This window comes from Mustela lutreola, chromosome 10 (assembly GCF_030435805.1).
Source record: "Mustela lutreola isolate mMusLut2 chromosome 10, mMusLut2.pri, whole genome shotgun sequence".
NCBI classification, from domain to species: Eukaryota; Metazoa; Chordata; class Mammalia; order Carnivora; family Mustelidae; genus Mustela; species Mustela lutreola.
Window position 1 is genome coordinate 110380117 of NC_081299.1, and position 18740 is coordinate 110398856.

Genomic DNA, 18740 nt, shown 5'->3' on the forward strand with positions numbered 1-18740 from the left:
TGGCTCAGTGGGTTAAGCCGCTGCCTTCGGCTCAGGTCATGATCTCAGGGTCCTGGGATCGAGTCCCGCATCGGGCTCTCTGTTCAGTGGGGAGCCTGCTTCTCTCCTTCTCTCTCTGCCTGCCTCTCTGCCTGCTTGTGATCTCTGTCTGTCAAATAATAAATAAAATCTTTAAAAAAATAGATAAAATTTATTAATTTGTCTCTTTGAGACACAGGAGAGAGGGACAAGCAGGAGTGGTGGGAGAGGGGGAAGCAGGCTTCCCACTGAGCAGAGAACCCAATCCAGGGCTCAATCCCAGGACCCTTGCATCATGACCTGAGCCAAGGCAGCCGCAGCCAGTTAATGACTGAACCACTCAGGCGCCCCTCAAAAGAAATTGTTTCTGATGGCTTTTAAATGAAGACTTTAAGGTGTGGGAGCAACTGTAGAAACCACTTTTAAGCAACCGGCTTGAGTGATGGACTGTAGAAAGGGCCCATGCCACCCCCTCCAGCTGAATACCAGGTGACCCCCCCCCAAAACATCTGTAGGCCCTAAATAACCAGTGGGCTATTTACAACCAGACACAGTTACCAAAAAAGGGAAAATGCCATACATCGCTATACCTCATGTTCCTCCTTTAAATACAGCCAGCACCCACTGCCTCATTGCAGACGTCTCATGTCTCTGCTCTGCTGACCTGCCCCACTGCTTCCTTGAGGTGTATTCCACAAACTTCTATCTCCTTTGTTCTGCCTCAGGTGAATGCTTTTATCACCGGTGGCACTATCCCCCATCAGGCAAGCCTCACATTTGGGGGCCTCATCCCAACAGGGGACACCACAGCAACTACAGCTGAGAGTGTCACACACCTTGCAGCACTTCCACTAGGTTTGACCCCCAGGTTGCACCTGTCTTACTTTCCATGCATTGTTTGTGGAACTTACCTAAGTATGCATTAAAAAAATATGTAACAAATACATCAAGTCCATCTTTTGCTATCTTTACACAGATACAAAAGAAGAATCAATGATAAAGTGTCATAAGATAACCTTTAAGTACCTGATAATTCCATTAAAATTCTTGCTCTTATATACAACCATCGAGCCTCCTTTTATCCAAAATCAGATGATATCCCTTGCCGCTTCCAGTCGGCGATGGGAGAAGAATTAGGCACAAACAAGTTAGCTGCAAGAGATTGGGAGCAGGGGGCAACGGTCGAAAAGGACTGCTGCCATGAGCAACTCCACAGTCTCACTTTTATTAGATAGAAACAATAGCCAACGGAAGGACCTACGAAAGTCAAACGTTAGTCACGTCTTGTGGACTATTGAGGAGGATAAAGTTTATAGTTAACCAAGCACATTCAAAGGACTCATCTAACTAACAGGTGCTTCTGGGAAGCGAAAGGAGCGATAACGGAAAAGGGAAGTAGACTGTTTTCATTCCACCCTGAGCTGACCAGGCGTTTCCGGGTGCTCGGCTTCCCTGAAGCAGGCGGCGTTCTGCCCTGGGTGGTCCGGCTGCCCAGCATCTGTGTGTAAGGTTTTTTCCGGCGAGATAAACACAACACCAGGCAAAGTGGGTGCAAGGCAAGATTTATTAAAAACGCTCTCCGGCGAAGTTTCAGGGCTCAGGAGAAGGGGAGCCAGGAAAGTTGCGCCGGGAGGAGGTGGGCACCCTCGGGCGAGGTTCCGCGACTCTGGAAAGCAGAGTGGCGGAAGTCGCACCCAAGGCAGGGAGGAGGGGGCTTTTAAGGGGTCTCGGAGGAAGCTCAGGGGTCTTTTGGAAGTTTCCCTTATTTGGATATCCCGCCTGCTCATCGGGATCCCATTGGTCCACAGGAGCCCGGGGCGGGGGTCTCAGATTCCTGCTTGGGCCTTTGTTCTCCTGTCCGAGCTCAGGTCTTGTGGCGGGAACTTTTGCCATCTTTAGTAGCCCTTCCTGCCAGCCCAACATTCCGACCTTTTGCTTAATATAATGTTTTCAGGGGCGTCGACTCGGTTCTGGCTACTTCCTGCTGACAGGGGGCGTCGTCATAGGGGTAGTCGGAAGTGGGCAGGCGAGAGTAGGGCTGGAGGAGGAGTTGATTGACGGATATTCGGGCAAGTTCTTGTAGGCGACCCTGCAAGTACCGGAAAAGACAGGGAGCAACTGAGATTAGAAGGAGGATTATGCATACAGGTCCCGCCAGAGGGAGCAGCCAGGTCCCGCCAGAGGGAGCAGCCAGGTTACCCAATTGTAGGGGTCCAGGCCCCAGGAGGATGTGTCTCGCCACTGTGCTTGGATCTGATCCCTGAATTCTTTGATCCTGGAGGTAACTATATGATTGGTTAACAAAGTAACAACATTCTTCATTTAATAATAGGCAGGTCCCCCCTTTTTCAGCGGTCAGAAGGTCTAAGGCCCGTCGGTTCTGTAGAGCTAAGGCTGCCAGGCTGGTGACTTGCGTCTGTAGGGCTGTGAGGGAGTCAGCAACCCGTTCCGTGTCATCATTCAGGGCTTGGGAGAGTTTGTAAGAAAAAAGTCTATGGAGGTTCCTATCCCCGCTGTTCCAGTTGCCACCCCTGTGGCTATTCCTGCCCCTGTTATGAATGGGAGGAAGGCAGCCCTTCCTCCATGGTGTTGGGGAAATAGGATGGACAGCAGCTGGGATTCAGAGTAGATGGTGGTAGAAGGAGATAGTAGGATGAATATACAGCCCAGGGAGTCGTTAGTGGTCAGGCAGTGATAGATTCCCTGAGGGCACAAGAGAAATATTCCCGAGGGAGTACAGTACAGGGGGGAGGAATTAGTGATATGGCAGCTGCGGTGGTAAGGGAGGACACATTAATAATATGTATGTTTCCCCCGATGGGGCCCATATGGACCGTATTATTTGTGGCCCTGAAGTTGGGGAGTGGCCAGTCAATAGGGAGGGGTATCCCCAGGACGTAGAGTGAGGTAAGGTAGATAGGATAAAAGAGGCGGGGAAATGGCTGGAGGGCTATGATTTCTAAGAAAGGGCCGGCCTTATAGTAATTCAAATGGGTTTAAGCCTGAAAACCCACGGGGCGTAGCCAGGAGTCTGGTGAGAGCCATAGGTAGAAGTGTAGGCCAGGAAAGATGGGTTTCTAGGGTAGGTTTGGTGAGTTGGGCTTTGAGCAGCCCGTTGGCCTTTTCTACCTTACCGATGACTGTGGGTGGTATGGGATGTGAAGTTTCCAGGTTATGTTGAGGCTCTCAGCTACCTGTTGGGTTACACTGGAGATGAAGGTAGGTCCGTTGTCCGACTGGAGGGTCCGGGGCAATCCGAACCTCAGGATGATGCGCTCGATGAGTATTGTAGTCACTATGTCCGCTGTTTCCCGGGCCATGAGGTATGCTTCTATCCAGCCTGTGAATATATTTTATGGCGAGGCATGGGAGTGAGTCCAGGTGTCAGTCTTCCCCCGGCTGATGACCTCGGAGCTGTTGGTTAGGCCCTGGATTCCTCTTTGTGAATTCACGGCAGAACAGGTTTTGCAAGCCCTGTGGACAACTTCGATTACCTTAGATAAGGAAGGATGATAGAACAATGGCTGAAGAAATTAGTGGAGAGCCTATGGGCCACGATGGAGGGATTGGTGGATGTCAGTAATCAAGGTGTGCACCAGATTGCCTGGCAGGGCAATCCTGTCCTGGATGTAGATCCACCCCTTATCTGGCAAGGGTATAGGCAGTAAAGTTGCAGGGTTTAAGCGGGGGGAGGTAGAGAGAGAGAGATGCGGGTTCTCTAGGAATAGCAGATGGAATAGCTGGAGACGAGGAGTCAGATGGGCCAGAGATCGGTGGCTAAGGAGGTCTGTGAGTCGGTGTGGAGAGTAGACCATGATGGGCTGCCCTAAGGTCATGTTGAGGGCCTTATAGGGGGGGTACTTGATATCCCTTGGCCCCCAGAAAGTTAAGTAGGGTGGAGGTGTCGTCTTGGGAGACCGAGAGGGAGGGGCTACAGAGGAGGAGGTCATCCACATATGTAGTAGAGTACTGGCCTTAAGGACGCACTGCTGTTAAGTCTGTAGGCCTGGCCGAAAATGTGAGGGCTGTCCCTGAACCCCTGGGGTAGAACAGTCCAAGTTAGTTGTCCAGAAGCATGCGTGTCAGGATCCTCCCAGGTGAAGGCAAAAAGAAAATAGGAATCAGGGTGCAAAGGGACGGTGAAAAAGGCGTCCTTGAGCTCCAGTACAGTAAAGTGAGAGGTGTTTGGGGGAACGCGAGACAGTAGGGTTAGGAACGACTGGGTGGAGGGGGACCACGACCTCGTTGATAAGCCTAAGGTCTTGCACCAGTCGATAAGCCCCTGAGGGCCTGCATACTGGGAGGATGGGGTGTTACAGGGGGAAATGATGGGGATCAGGAGTCCCTGACGTTTAAGCCATTCTATGATAGGTTTCAGGCCCCGGCAGTGGGCTAAGGAAATAGGAAACTGAGCTCGAGAGGGAAACTTAAGAGTTATCCTTAAGCTGTACTTTAACCGGGGTAAGGTGGGAAGCAATGATGGGTTCCGAGGTGTCCCACACCTGAGGGTCTACAGTAGGTAGGTCATCTGGAGTGAGGGTCGAGGGAGTGGAGAGGTGTAGGATGAGACGGGTTGAGGTGGATAGAGGGGAGGAAGGTGAGAGACAGATAGTTGCCCTCAGTTTCTGGAGAATATCCCTACCCAGTAGAGGGACCGGACAGGAAGAAATGACTAGGAACGAGTGGGAGAAAGGGAACCCATCCAGGCTACAGGTAAGGGGAAGGGTCACCCTAGGATTGGAGGAGGTCCCATCGATCCCCATAACAGTAATTGGTGAGGTTCGAGTAAGTCCCGAGTAGGAAGGCAGAACAGAGTAGGTAGCCCCCGTGTCCAGCAAAAAAGAGATGGACTTACCCGCTACCTGGAGCGTAACCCTGGGCTTGGCCTGGGTGAGAGGGGTGGCCGAGTCTGGGCTTCGTCAGTCGTCCTCCAATCCAAGCAGTTGAAAGGCCGGATTTACTGTCTCGGGGGGTTCCCCACGTTGAGGCACCGAAGATACCCCGAGGTTAGGGCAGTCGGATTTCCAGTGGCCCATCAAATGGCATTGAGGGCAAGGCCGAGTTGGCGGCTTTGGATTGGGGCACTGGCGAGCCCAGTGTCCCTTGGCCCCGCATTTGAAACAGGCCCCCGGGGGGGTGCGGTTGGTTGCCCCTCTCTGCTGGCTCCCGGAGCCGGCCGGCCGCAGGGCTGCTACCAAGGCTTGGGTCTGCAACTGAACCTTTTGCTGGAGTCTGGCTTGTCGTTTAGCTCAGCCGCCGCCTCACGGGAATTAAAGACCTTAAATGCCATTTTCACCAAGTCAGAAATGGGGGTCTGAGGGTCCTCCTCAGCCTTCTTTAACTTTCTCTGTATATCCGGTGCCGATTGAGAGATAAAATGAGTAGCCAGTACCGTGGCCCCCGCAGGAGAGGCAGGGTCCAAGCGAGTGTACTGGGTTAAAGGTTAGGTCAACTGGTTAAGAAACATGGTGGGGTTATCGTAGGGGCCTGGACAATCTCCCTAATCTTGTCGTAATTAACGGCCTTATTAGAGGCTGACCACATGCCTGCTATGAGACACTGGACCATGCGGTTGCGGCACCAGTGGCCATCTTGGCCATCCTGATAATCCCAACCTGGTTCTACAGCTGGGACCGCCCGGGCTCCAGCATCAGTGAGCTGGACCTGATCCGCGTGCTCCTGGGCAGCAGCCTGGATGCGTTCCCTCTCCTCTATGGTGAGGGTGGTGGTCTGGACCACATGTAAATCATGCCAGGTGAGGTCATAGGCTTGGGCCAGATATTGGAATTCTTTAATATAGTTATCAGAACTGGCCGAAAAGGAGCCCAAACGTTTCTCAATTTGGGAAAGGTCCTGTAGAGAGAAGGGCGCATGAACTCAAACTTCCTCAACTCCAGCAACCTCCCTTGGGGGTTAGACTAACTCAGCGGGGGGCTTTCGAGCCCTAGTGCTGCTGGAGCCACACAGACACATTCACGCAGAAGGGGCGACCTTCTGCCCTGAGCGAGCAGGGCATCCCCAGTTGCCCAGTTTCACGGTCATATATCGTTGTTCTCCCCAAAGACCTGTTGCCAGTATATGTATTTCTTAAGGCCATATCTAAATGTTCTTGGCAACTAGTAAAATCCTCCAGGGGTTACAGTTTGAAGTAACAAATTGTTCCGAGGGGCAGCAGCAATCCATGGCCAAACCCTACAATCAGTTTACTGGTTCCAGCTTATTCTTTCTCCTACTGTATGTAAACCTCACTCCCATCTTCCTTCATATGCCAAAGGGGGAAAAAAAATCCACTCTCCTGTTGCCACTTTGCAGCCTTATGCTTGACAAATCAGCCTAATAAATGGAGATCTCCATAACTCTTCCTTCTTTTTTTTTAAGATTTTATTTATTTGACAGAGATCACAAGTAGGCAGAGAGGCAGGCAGAGAGAGGAGGAAGCAGGCTCCCCACTAAGCAGAGAGCCCAACGTGGGGCTTGATCCCAGGACCCTGGGATCATGAACCAAGCCGAAGGCAGAGGCTTTAACCCACTGAGCCACCCAAGCGCCCCTCCATAACTCTTCCTATAAATTAAGCAGAAATTTAAATAACACATTATTTTTCATGATCAGCAATAATCAAAAGGCCTTGAAAGTGAACTAATTTTACTTCAAGAAAAAATCTAGAGGAAATGTTAAGTATTGTAGACATTGTGCCTCTCCATTATCTTTGCAGAAAACTGAGTGTTTATTCTCTTCAGAAGGTACAAAAGAGTATCTTTAGCCACATGATCAACCAGGATATGTAAGGACATGGATACAATACTAAAGTGAGAGGGGCAAAGTACAGCATACTTTGATCTGTGTGATTATATAAGCATATGCATATTTTGAAATTTATTGAGCTGTGCACACACACACACAAAATACAAAGTTGGCAAACTTAAGGGTACCTGGGTGGTTCAGTTAGTTAAGGGTCTGACTCTTGATTTCAGCTCAGGTCATGATCTCAGGTTTATAAGATTGGACTCTGCCCTGGGCATGGCATCTGCTTAAGATTCTGTCTCTCCCTTTGCCCCTCCTCATTTGTTCTCTCTCTTTAAAGAGGAGGAGGTGGCTCAGTTGGTTAAGCGACCACAGTCAGCTCAAGTCATGATCCTGGTGTCCCTGGATGGAGCCCCTCATCAGGTTCGCCACTCAGCATGGAGTCTGCTTCTTCCTCTGCCCTTCACCCTGCTCTGGCTCTCACTCTCTCAACTAAATAAAAATCTTAAAAAAAAAAAAAAGTTGGCAAACTACCTAACTTGTAAGACTTTATATAAGCTCTTCTAAGCAAAACAGTGAGCCGTAAGCATATGGAAGGTAATACAGATACATGGAACTGAGTTGAGAGGCCTGAAATAGACTTACACCTATGATTATGGGTAGACTCATTCATATGTTCAGCTGGTTTTCAATAAAGACCTAAACCAATTCAATGTGTATAGGAATGTTATTGAAACCAGTGGTGTTGGGCACCTGGGTGGCTCAGTGGGTTGAGCCTCTGCCTTCAGTTGGGGTCATGATCTCAGGGTCCTGGAATTGAGTCCCGCATGGGGCTCTCTGCTCGGCAGGGAGCCTGCTTCCTCCTCTCTCTCTCTCTCTATCTCTCTCTCTCTGCCTATTTGTGATCTCTCTCTGTCAAAAAAATAAATAAAATCTAAAAAAAAAAAAAAGAAAAGAAATCAATGGTGCTGGAAGAAACTCTATTCCTGCCTCACAAAAGTTAATTTTTTGTAACTCAAAACATTAAGTTTTTAGAAGAAAACATATGCAAATATTTTTGTGAACTGGGTAGGCAAATAATCCTAGCACAGGGCACATGAAAAAAATCATAAGAGAAAGCAATAGTAAATCAGACTTTATTGGCATTTTAAAAAATCTACTGAAAAATAAACCATTATGAAAGGAAAAAAGCAAGCCATAGACTGAGACTAAATATCCAAAAAACATAACTGATCAAGTGTTGTCTGTGTCCAGAATATATTATGACCACCTGATTTTTTAAAAAATCAAGTAATGCATCTTTTAATATATGGGTGAAGGAACTGAACAGACGCTTTAAAGATATAATAGTCAATAAACACGTAAGAGTGCTCAGTATCATCAGTTGTCAAGAAAATGGAAATTAATACCACATTGAGATATCACTACACTCAGAAGAAATAAAATTAGAAGTCTGAAAACACTAAATCTTGGTAGAGAGTGGAACAATGTGAAAAAAAATCATTCATGACATTTGTTAAAAACAATATGTCATAAAGCTGCCTTTCTTCCAACAAGGGATGGAATGTATGTATGTGTGTGTGTGTGTGTGTGTACAAACACACACACACTGTGGGAATGTATAGCCTAAAGCAGGAATAGAGAGAGGGTTACTGAATGAAAATTTACTAAGAGGAAAGAAACATCGGAAGTAAGGGAGAATGTGGCTAAATCAATGCAAGGGACTCTTGCTGCAGGCTGGCCAAAAATGATCAGACACCACCCTGGAGGATGGTGGAGGATGAGGAACCTGACCAAGTATCAGGGGAGGGGGAATTCTGGTTAACAGGACTTGGCAGCTTCTTGCTAAAACTGGACACACAAAGACAAACCTAGAAGCTTGAAAATTAGGGCTTACTTGAGAAGATAGTTTAGAAGCCTTGACAGAGTCTGCTTAAAGAAGAATTTTTTTCAACAACCAAAGCCCTCATACATTGTTGTCATGACCATAAAATGGTACAACCACTTTGGGAAACATTTTGGCAGTTTCTTATAAAATTAAACATTCCTTATAAAATTAAATACCCCTCCCCTTTTGATTCCATCAAATATCCTCTCTTAGGTTGTCGGGGACTACCTCCGGCCGGGAAACTCCCCGCCATTACAAGAAGGTGCTTGGCTCACTGCTAGCAAAGTACGCTGCAAGTATACAATGAACTTTCTGGTGAAGCCCGCCTAAAGGAGGACATAGTTATTGGCTGTATCAAATTTAACAGCATAGTAACAGGACTCTCATTGGCTCTCCCCATTGCTTGACCCCTTATTGGTCACCCTGCTGTATATAAGCTAAGGAAGTTGATTAAATAAACGGAAATGAAGCATTAACACCATACCAGGCTCATTGTCGTCCTTGCGGGCCGAGGGCGACATTAGGTGTCTGTCCAAGAGAAATTTTAAATAGAATATGTCTACAGAAACACTTATAATACGAATGCTCAGAGCAGCTTTATTCGCAACAGCTCAAATTGGAAACAACCCAAATAGCCATTATTATGAGAATGGTAAATTTTTAAATATCTATGCGATGGAATCCTACTCAGCAATAAAAAGGAATGAAAATCTGATATACTCAGTAACATGGATAAAATTCGAAGACGTTATACAGGGAAGAGTAAGTAGACATAAGCATACATACTCTGTATGTATGATCCCATTTACAGGAATTTCTAGAAAGAGCAAAACTAATTTAAGGTGAAATAAATAAGGATCGTGGCTGTCAAAAGATTCAGAAGATAATGACAATATTCATGATTCTGTTGCTTTTAACGTGAGTGATCCAGTAATTCCTAAATCCAAGCACAATAACAACAGAATTAAGTAGACCGCTCTTAGTCCCATTTTACAGAACAAAGAATGAGATAATTGAAGCGTATTTATCCAAAGCCATACAAGGGCAAAACCATTTTTTTAACTGAAGTATAATTAGTGTTATTAGTTTTGGGTGTGCAATGTGATGATTCAAATTTTCTATACATTACTCTGTGCTCATCACAGTACGTGTACTCTTAATCCCATGTATCTATTTCACTCATATATATATCCCCCCGCCACCAGGGACAGAACCATCTTTACAACCATGAGCTCGTCCTCTGGAGCATACATTAGTTGGGTCAGCCTTCTCAGACCTCAGGGTATCCGAGTTCTTCAGCTGTAGGGATCCGAAGAAAAAAGAAAGGGGAGCGCAAATGAGGGAGAGATAGAATCATAAATGCTTTCATCCCCCTCCTGTGTTCCTCCCTCCCTCCTTCTCTCTCCCTCCTGCTTTTTTTTCCACCCCCGCACCGGCTCTGACCCTTCCCCACTTCCGTGCCCCCCCCCCCCGCCCCCACAAGCCTCCTGGGAGGTCTCATTGCGTTTTGCCTCCGCTCCCCCCGGCTCTCTCCCCTAGGTGAGGTTTCCTTTCCGCCTACTCCAACGGGTACGCGACTTTGCGGGGCTGGGAGTGGGGCACTTAGGCGCTGAGGGGGCTTCATACAAAGAACTTTCTACTTTGAAAAACTTCCTTATTTCCCTTCTCAGGGCTCTTCGTGGGACTAGAAGCTAAACAGCAATGTATTCAACAGGTCTTGACAGTGCTTCCTGGTGAATTGCAGACTCTGTTCTCTGAGGGGAGACCCCGTGACACCGGCCTTCCTGGAGTTGGGTGTTAGAGGAAACCAAACACACCGTTCCCGTAGGGCTCTGGAGGAAAGGCAGGCAAACTTTCATTCTCGGGTGAAGGTGGACCAGTGGAAAAAGCCACCAAGGGAGCACAACAGGCCTTCAGTTTCCCGCAGACCCACGGAGCACCTGGTGCGGGGAACTGCGGCCTCGGGGTCTTTGCAGGTGCCTGGCAATGAGGCCGGTAAGGAGCAAGGTAGGCAAGGCCGTTCCGCTGCCCTTTTAGTTTCCGGATCACCCAGCACACCCAGTTTCAAATGAGACAGACAACGTGATTCATCTCTGTTCTGCGAAGCCTTAGAAACTGCGGTTTTCCCGCAGAATGGGCACAGTACATCTCGGGGTGGGAGTTCCAACTGCTTATGGAATCAAAAGCACCATACTGTCAAGTCTCTGTGGCGCAATCGGTTAGCGAGTTCAGCTGTTAAAAGGTTGGAGGTTCGAACCCACCCAGGGACGGAATGAGTGACTTTTCACTCATTTTCGTGTCTTTCCTGCTGTTTATCACTTGCACATCTCCTCATATAAAATCTGTTACTTGATTCTGGGTCCTATTCGCCTCGTATCAGCTAAGTCTTAATTAAGACCCACCGGCCCACTCCACCTCCCCAACCTGATTCTCTTAATAAAAGAGTATCTATTAATCTATCAGCTTTATACCCCTCAACCTGAACTCCTTAGACAGAAGAACCCAGGATCTGGTGGGGTACAATTTTTTATTCTGCCCTTAGAAGACTGGATGAATAACTTAGACTTTGGTGACTCAATTTTTTTTTTTTTTTTTTTTTTGGATGACTCAATTTTTTTAAAGTCTAAATTTGTTTGCATTCATTGTTCAAAATTGCTTACTTTGGGAGGATTGTTCTTAAGGGTGCAAGGCTATTATTTTTTAGAGCAGTTTTAGGTTCACAGCGAATTGAGGGGAAGGTACAGAGATTTCCCACATACTTCCTGCCCTCTACCGCCACATGAATAGCCTCCTTCATTGTTAACATCCCCCACTGGAGTGCTGCATTTGTTACAACTGATGAACCTACATTAATACATCATAATCACCCAAAGGCCATAGTTTTACCTTGTGGGCTCACTCTTGGCAGTCTACATTCTTTGGGTTTGGACAAATAGTAACTATACACCATTTTCACTCCCCTAAAAATCCTCTGTGCCCCCTTTCTGGCAACCACTGATCCTTTTCCTGTTTCCACAGTTTTGCCTTTTCCAGAATGTCCTATAGTTGGAATCATACCATGTAGCCTTTTCAGTAATATGTATTTAAGATTCTTTGATGTCTTTTCAAGGGCAGTTCATTTCTTGTAAGTGTTGAGTACGATTACTTCAGTTTATCCCTTCACCTCCTAAAGGACACCTTCGTTGCTTCTAAGTTTTGGCAACTGTGAGTAAAGCTGCTATAGGCATGGGTGGGCAGGTTTTTGTGTGGGCTAAACTTTCAACTCCTCTGGCTAATAGCAGGGAGCCTGACTACTGGCACATATATTAAGAAAATATTTTTAGTTTTGTAAGAAATTGCAAACTGTGTTCCAAAGTTGCTGTGCCATTTTGCATTCCCACCAGCAGTAAACCACTGTTCCTGTCGCTCCACATCTTCAACATTTCTGTGTTGATGTGCCTCAGTTTTTTTCGTATGTGTCATGAGGCCAACAATGGTAATCTGTCCCCAGGAAGTGCCTGGACTTGGTTAACTGCTTCATCAATAATGTCCTGATCAGTGGAACCCTCATCATAATTATCCTCTGTATTTCTTTTGACAGAGGCATTTCTTCCATAGTATGTATACTGTTTATTTAACCTCTTTCATATTGCATTTGCATTTAAGTCAGTTATATGATTTTATGATTCTGAATAGGCTGCAGCCATCATGCTCACACACATGTCTTTGGCCACCTGTGCAGGTATTCCTATAGTTTACAGAACTGGAAGTGCTACTATATTACAATATTCATAGGCTCCTATTTATAGGAAATCCTGCAACTTTGCCTTCCACAGAAGCAATAACCAAATTGTATTTCCATTTATTTCCCAACCTGTCCATGTCCCTTTCTTTGTTTCCATGCCAAGACAACAATCTTTCTGAACCTCTTAAGATATTCTGAAAAGGGAAATGGTGCCCTCCTGACTTAACTAAGGGCAGGTACAACACAGGGTCTTTGTGAACATTACACAGAGACATTCTGCTGCATATGTTGGACAGCTAACCTTTCAGGATGCAGTCATTGAAGACAGAGTCCTCTAATCACTGCCATTGTTTTCTGTAGTCAGCTGAGTCTAGGGCGGACTGCTCAGAGTGATGGCTTTGCCTCCTGCCAAGTAGCTTATCTAAGAGGAGAAAAATCCCTCTGGCTCCAGACTCCAGATGGTTTTTTCTCTCTGGGGGTGCCTGGCTGGCTCAGCTGGAGGAATCTGCTACTCTTCATCTCGGGATTGTGAGCCCCATGTTGGCTGTAGAGGTTGCTTAAATAAAACTTTAAAAAGATAAACGTTGGTTTTGCTTTTATTTGATGGAAACAATCTCTCATGCCTGCCTTCCTTGCTATGCAATGGTGAGCTGGCATACTTTAACTACAGTATTCCTTGACAGTTTTCTTTTTGCTATGTCCATAAAAATTAGCCCATCTGAGACATCTCACCGGAGCAAATAGAATCTTGCCCTTGACCAGCTCCTGCATACCTGGACCATTGGTGCTGTTGGCTCAGTCTTCTGTTAAATCTCATATGAGGAGAAAGTGAGCTCTTTGCCTTTTATATACTAAGTGGGGTGACTGGAAAACTTTTTCTCTCTCATTGTGCATCATTGTTTTCTCCTATCTGCAGGCATCAGTGTGTGATTGTGGTTTAATTTTATGAAATAAATTCCAGGAGCTAGTCTCTGATCCGTAATTGGTTGATTGGGGATCTACTCACTGTCAGGTCAGAGATGACAACTAAGCTGGCCTGTGAGTCTTGTTGATTGTTGTCCCGAGGATTCTGGTCAGTACTTCTCGGTATTTGATACTGCAACAACAAGAAGCTTATCTTCCCAGTATCTGGTATGAACCCAATACTTATCAACACCTGCAAAAGTGGAATGTCTATGATAAGAATGACCTTAATACACAGTGATCTCCCTGTAGGAACTCTTGGCTTTAATAACTACTATATCTAAAAGGGATCTTAGCACAAGAAGAAAACAAAATTTTTAACATGCAAGGGGCAACCTTCTTTGATTAGTATATACAAGTTTCTAAATAGTTGAGGAAAAAAATGTTAATTTCTATTAAGGATTCTATTTTAAATTAGAACACAAAGTAAAGGAAAAACATAACATACAAGCAATTAAATCAACAACATGTGCTTTTCTGACAAGATTTATTACTCTCCATAGTGGTAAGCAAGTTTGGTTTGATAAGAATGGATGAAAAGCAATGACTTCATGTGCAGATATATACACTGGGAAAGAGAATGTCCTGTTAGACTCAAAAGGGTATCACAGAAACTACTCTGATTTTCAGCAATGAAGGGGTCCTTCAGGGACCTCCTGTTGTTTAATTATTTCCTTTTGTGTCCTTCACTAGCAAGACTTGTTCATAGATAGGTCTCCTTTGTTTCCACATTAAATGACGTTACTTACCACAATTAGTTCCTTTAGAATGCCTATTACTCTAGTGGAATTCTTCCCTTTAATAAATATGTTTTCTTAGAAACAAATCAGTATTTTTTTCTCTTCCTCTGCAGGGAAAAGACAATTAGGTCTCTAAAAATTTAATAAGAGGGGGGTGCATGGGTGGCTCAATGGTTTAAGCCTCTCTACCTCTGCCTCGGGCTTCTCTTCTGCTTGGGTCATGATCTCAGGGTCCTGGGATCGAGCCTGTATCAGGCTCTCTGCTGGGTGGGGAGTCTGCTTCTCTCTCTGCCTACTTGTGATCGCTCTCTATCATATAAATAAATAAATAAATAAAACCTTTAAAAATTTTGATCAGAGTAGTAATAATTATATATATAAAACTAAGAAATTAAGACTATCTGGAAAAATTATGTACGTTATAAGTATGATATTTAGTTTAATCATTTTAAAGTAGGCTCCGCCACCCCCCCTACCCAATATGGGGCTTGAACTCACCACCCGGAAATCAAGAGTTGCATACTCTGCCACCTGAGCCAGCCAGGCACCCCTAAATGTGGTATTTCCTAAAGAAAGATTTTGTTCCTGAATTTGCAACACGGAAAAAAACCAAATTTAATTCACGACCCTGACTGCGTGGTACCAAAAAAAGAGAGAGAAAGAGAAATGGAAGTTGATAATGGAGAGGAGTATTAGTATTTTTTTTTTTTTTAAAGATGTTATTTAGTGGACAGAGACACAGCGAGAGAGGGACCCAAGCAGGGCGAGTGGGAGAGGGAGAAACAGGCTTTTGGCTGAGCAGGGAGCCCCATGTGGGACTCAATCCCTGAACCGAAGGCAGACACTTAACGACTGTGCCACCCAGGTGCCAGAATTAGTATTTTTAAGTAATTTAAATATGTGACATATAAAGGTCATGGAAGAAGTTTAGGTCATGTTGTATTTTTTTATTAACACAGATGACTCCTTAGAAAAATTAGAATGGGTGGTGCCTGGGTGGCTCAGTGAGTCAAAGCCTCTGCCTTCAACGCAGGTCATGATCCCAGAGTTCTGCGATCTAGCCCTGCATCGCATTGGGCTTTCGGGTCAGCAGGAAGCCTGCTTCCCCCTTCTCTCTCTGCCTGCTGCTCTGCCTACTAATGCTCTCTCTCTCTCCATCAAATAAAGAATAAAATCTTTTTTTTTTTTTTTAAAGTTACAGATTTCCTTTCAGATTTGGTTTAAGATTTATTTTGCCGCTTCCTGACTGCTCACGGGAGAAGAATGAGGCACAAACAAGTCAGTTGCCAGAGAGGGAGCAGGTGACAACAGCTGAAAGGACTATCGCCCCAAACCACAACTCCGTCCCCTATTTATTAGATACAACCTAACAACCAACAAAGGAGAAGACAACCGTTATTTATGAGTCGTAGGTCTTGTAGGTAAACAAGGAATGTTGAGTCAGACTTGATCCCAAGTCTTACAAGTAAACAAGAAGAGTACTAACTAGGGTGTGCCTAGTCAGCTTGCAATTTGTAGGAGAGCAGGAGCACTTAAAGGGATTACCTTAACTGCGGGCTTTCTCTGGGGCAGAGGAGACAACGGAAAAGGGAAGCAGGCGGGTTCCGCCCTGAGCAAGCCCGGCATCAACAGCTTTAAGGACGCGAATCACATCCTCCCCACCAGAGGACCGCTGCCAGTGCCAACTCTTGTGGGGGTCCGCCACCTGTAAAACCCGGCGGCTGCCCCCACTAAATGCTACACCGCGAGGGCCTCCGCCAATCGACCTCTCTTTGCACGGGTTGTCCGGTTGTGTTGCCGCTGCTCACTCACTGGAGGGTGCTGTGGTTCTGAGGTCGATAGTGCACTGGCCTGTTTTTGAAGCAAGGCCTTGAATCCTTATTCCGCTTTTACCAAGCCAGTCGGCTGAGCTAATGTATTAACTCTGAGATACTTCCAGCCCAGGAGATTACAGTCATTCTGACCACAGAAAGTGTTAATTCGGGGCGCCTGGGTGGTTCAGTGGGTTAAAGCCTCTGCCTTCGGCTCAGGTCATGATCTCAGAGTCCAGCCCCACATCGGGCTCTCGGCTCAGCGGAGAACCTGCTTCCTCCTCTCTCTCTCTACCTGCCTCTCTGCCTACTTGTGATCTCTGTCAAATAAATAGATAAAATCTTAAAAAAAAAAAAAAAAAAGCATAACTTCACTGTGGGGGGGGGCGGGGCACAGCCGCTGAACAATGATCCCTGGTGTAACTTGAATAAAATCCATTTTCATCTCTTCAGTATTGAGCCCCAAATAACGACCTGTCAATGATAATAGGTAAAGTGCTTGGGTCCCAGGCCTAACCTACAAATTTAAATGTGCTACCCAACAGATACCAAATTGCCCTCATTTGCCATGTGAGAACACTGAGATACGGAGAGGATGCAGTCAAGTTTGGATACTTGAGTGGGCGGGATTTGAAAGCAAGAATTTGAGCTGAGGATATGGCCAGGCTCCAGAAGATAGGTTCAGAACCACTAATACTTCCCTTGTTTTAAAAAATGGTGGAAATGCTAGAGAAGAAACTGTGTACATGTCGAAAAAACACCTATGAAGAAATTCCTGCAACAGGTATGACACTATACTAAAAATTCTCTTATGCTTTACAAACACACTCCAGCCCTTAATGCACCAGTTACTCTCTTGCAAGCTCTCTCGATCTTAAACTTCTCTCCCCCAAACAAAAGAGCATCTTTTTCATGTGTTTACAAAAAATACTCCACATCATAAGACACCAGGAAACACATAAACACATTCATCCAGTCTTAGGCCATTGGAACAAGCAAAAAAAAAAAAAAAACGCAGTCCCCCACTACTACAAATTATGCATTCGAGTTTTCGACATTTGAAGAAATCGCAGAGATCAGAACATCCCCCCGAGTGCAGTGGATAAGCCTCACCCTAGGAAAACCACCTTCATGACCACAGTATTTCCTCTGCCCGGTAACCAGGATTTCCAGACCCTCCGCCCCACACCAGCTGCACACGCCTTGCACTCTTCACACACGACCACTTCGCTCCTCACCACTCTTGAGCCCCCCGACGCCTTCCACGCACACAGCACCATGAACCTCCGTCAACCGCCCGCACTGCTTCCCGTAGCCCCGGATATCCCATTGTTATTTAGGCTGCAGCAGTCGAACCATCAGCCCCCGCGCTGCTATATTTACATAAGACACGCCCTCCGCGTGACGTCACAAGAACCCTGACCTCCGGCCTACCTCCTCGCTTCCACCCACCCCTCCCAGGCCCCCTGGTCTGGTCTTTCCTTCCCAGCCCCACCCGCGGCGGCGACGGGCGTGGGTTCTGAACCTCTGCTCGCCTGTAGGGAACCTGACAGGCTGTTCCTGTCTCTGTACCTTTCTTCAAATAATGCTTTTCAGTGTGTAAAACAGAACAAAGGAAAGGGGTTCCTTTCAGATCCAGTCAGCTTTCTGATTGCAGCACTGTGTGTACATCTATTAAAATTCTCGAGGCATCACAACTGGTGGCGAAATCTAGTCCATTCTTTCTTTCTTTTTTTTTTTTTTAAGATTTTATTTATTTGACAGAGATCCCAAGTAGGCAGAAAGGCAGTAGAGAGAGGAGGAAGCAGGCTCCCTGCTGAGCAGAGAGCCCGATGCAGGGTTCAATCCCAGGACCCTGGGATCATGACCTGAGCCGAAGGCAGAGGCTTTAACCCACTGAGCCACCCAGGGGCCCCAGAAATCTAGTCCATTCTTGAAATTTCAGTTTCATTTATGGAACATCTCATTCATTTTCCTTTCTAACCCTTCGATATGGGAAAGTTTTCAATTTTTTTTTTTTTTTTTCTTCTAGTCCTTTTCCGGAACACACGTTATTCTGAAAGCAGAAAGAGTTAAGGGTCCTCAGTCAAAGCCTAGACGTAGCTTTGGGGACTCAGGGTAAGTCATTTTTGGCCCGATTGTTTTCCATGATCTCTGATGCCCTACCTCGCTACTCGCCTGAGCACACTTCTCCAGGAACTTCCCAGGTGGTGTCCGAATTACAAAGCAAGGGAATTCAAGAGCATGCAAAAGCTAACAGTCTCTACCAGGCTAGGAATTAGCCTCACCCTATCAGAGACAATAAATCAATGCTAAAACTCCCAGTACCTTTTCCAAAAGTAAACAAGACCCTATATTCCTTACCAGAGATAAGGAGCCCTAGACCCCACCCAGCATGCCCAGAGCCCCTCTCCTCCCTGGCCAACTACCTCTGCTTCATCAAAGTGTTATTCTCGGCCCTAGGAGGAGCACCAGCTTCATTAACATAACATTAGACGCACCTTAGAGGCCGGTTTTCTAAGTGCCATGCAACATTCTGTCTGCCTTTACAGGCTATGACCAAATCCCCTTTTTCTGAGAATTCATCCTAACCCTAGGTAAAAAGAACCTGCTGACCCCTACCTGGGGAGCCGCAGCTTTAGAATTTATTCCCCCTCCCCTTCCCCATGATGTCCTTATTTGCGGCAAAGTTTCCTTTGTGCGGCAACTCCACTTGGTGAAGTCTCTACCTGTCACTCACCAAGGAGGGAAGTCGTGTTAGTTTGGTTACAACTCATGCTTGGACCTCCTGAATTCATCCCTCTTTTCCTGAACTAAATGTCTGGGTTTGTTTTTTTTTTTCTTGTTTGCTTGT

The 18740-nt window shown here is 46.1% G+C and overlaps 1 long non-coding RNA gene and 1 other non-coding gene across 2 annotated transcripts; both read right to left on the reverse strand.

The window, feature by feature from the left end:
* Positions 1 to 13383: 13383 nt before the first annotated feature.
* On the reverse strand, positions 13384 to 17286 carry LOC131810274 (uncharacterized). The gene is made up of 3 exons (XR_009345514.1): positions 17125 to 17286; positions 14085 to 14182; positions 13384 to 13528 (listed from the first exon to the last, which is right to left on the reverse strand). It is a non-coding gene; the product is annotated as an uncharacterized LOC131810274 (long non-coding RNA).
* On the reverse strand, positions 16884 to 17050 carry LOC131810726 (U1 spliceosomal RNA). The gene has a single exon (XR_009345705.1). It is a non-coding gene; the product is annotated as a U1 spliceosomal RNA (small nuclear RNA).
* Positions 17287 to 18740: the final 1454 nt, after the last annotated feature.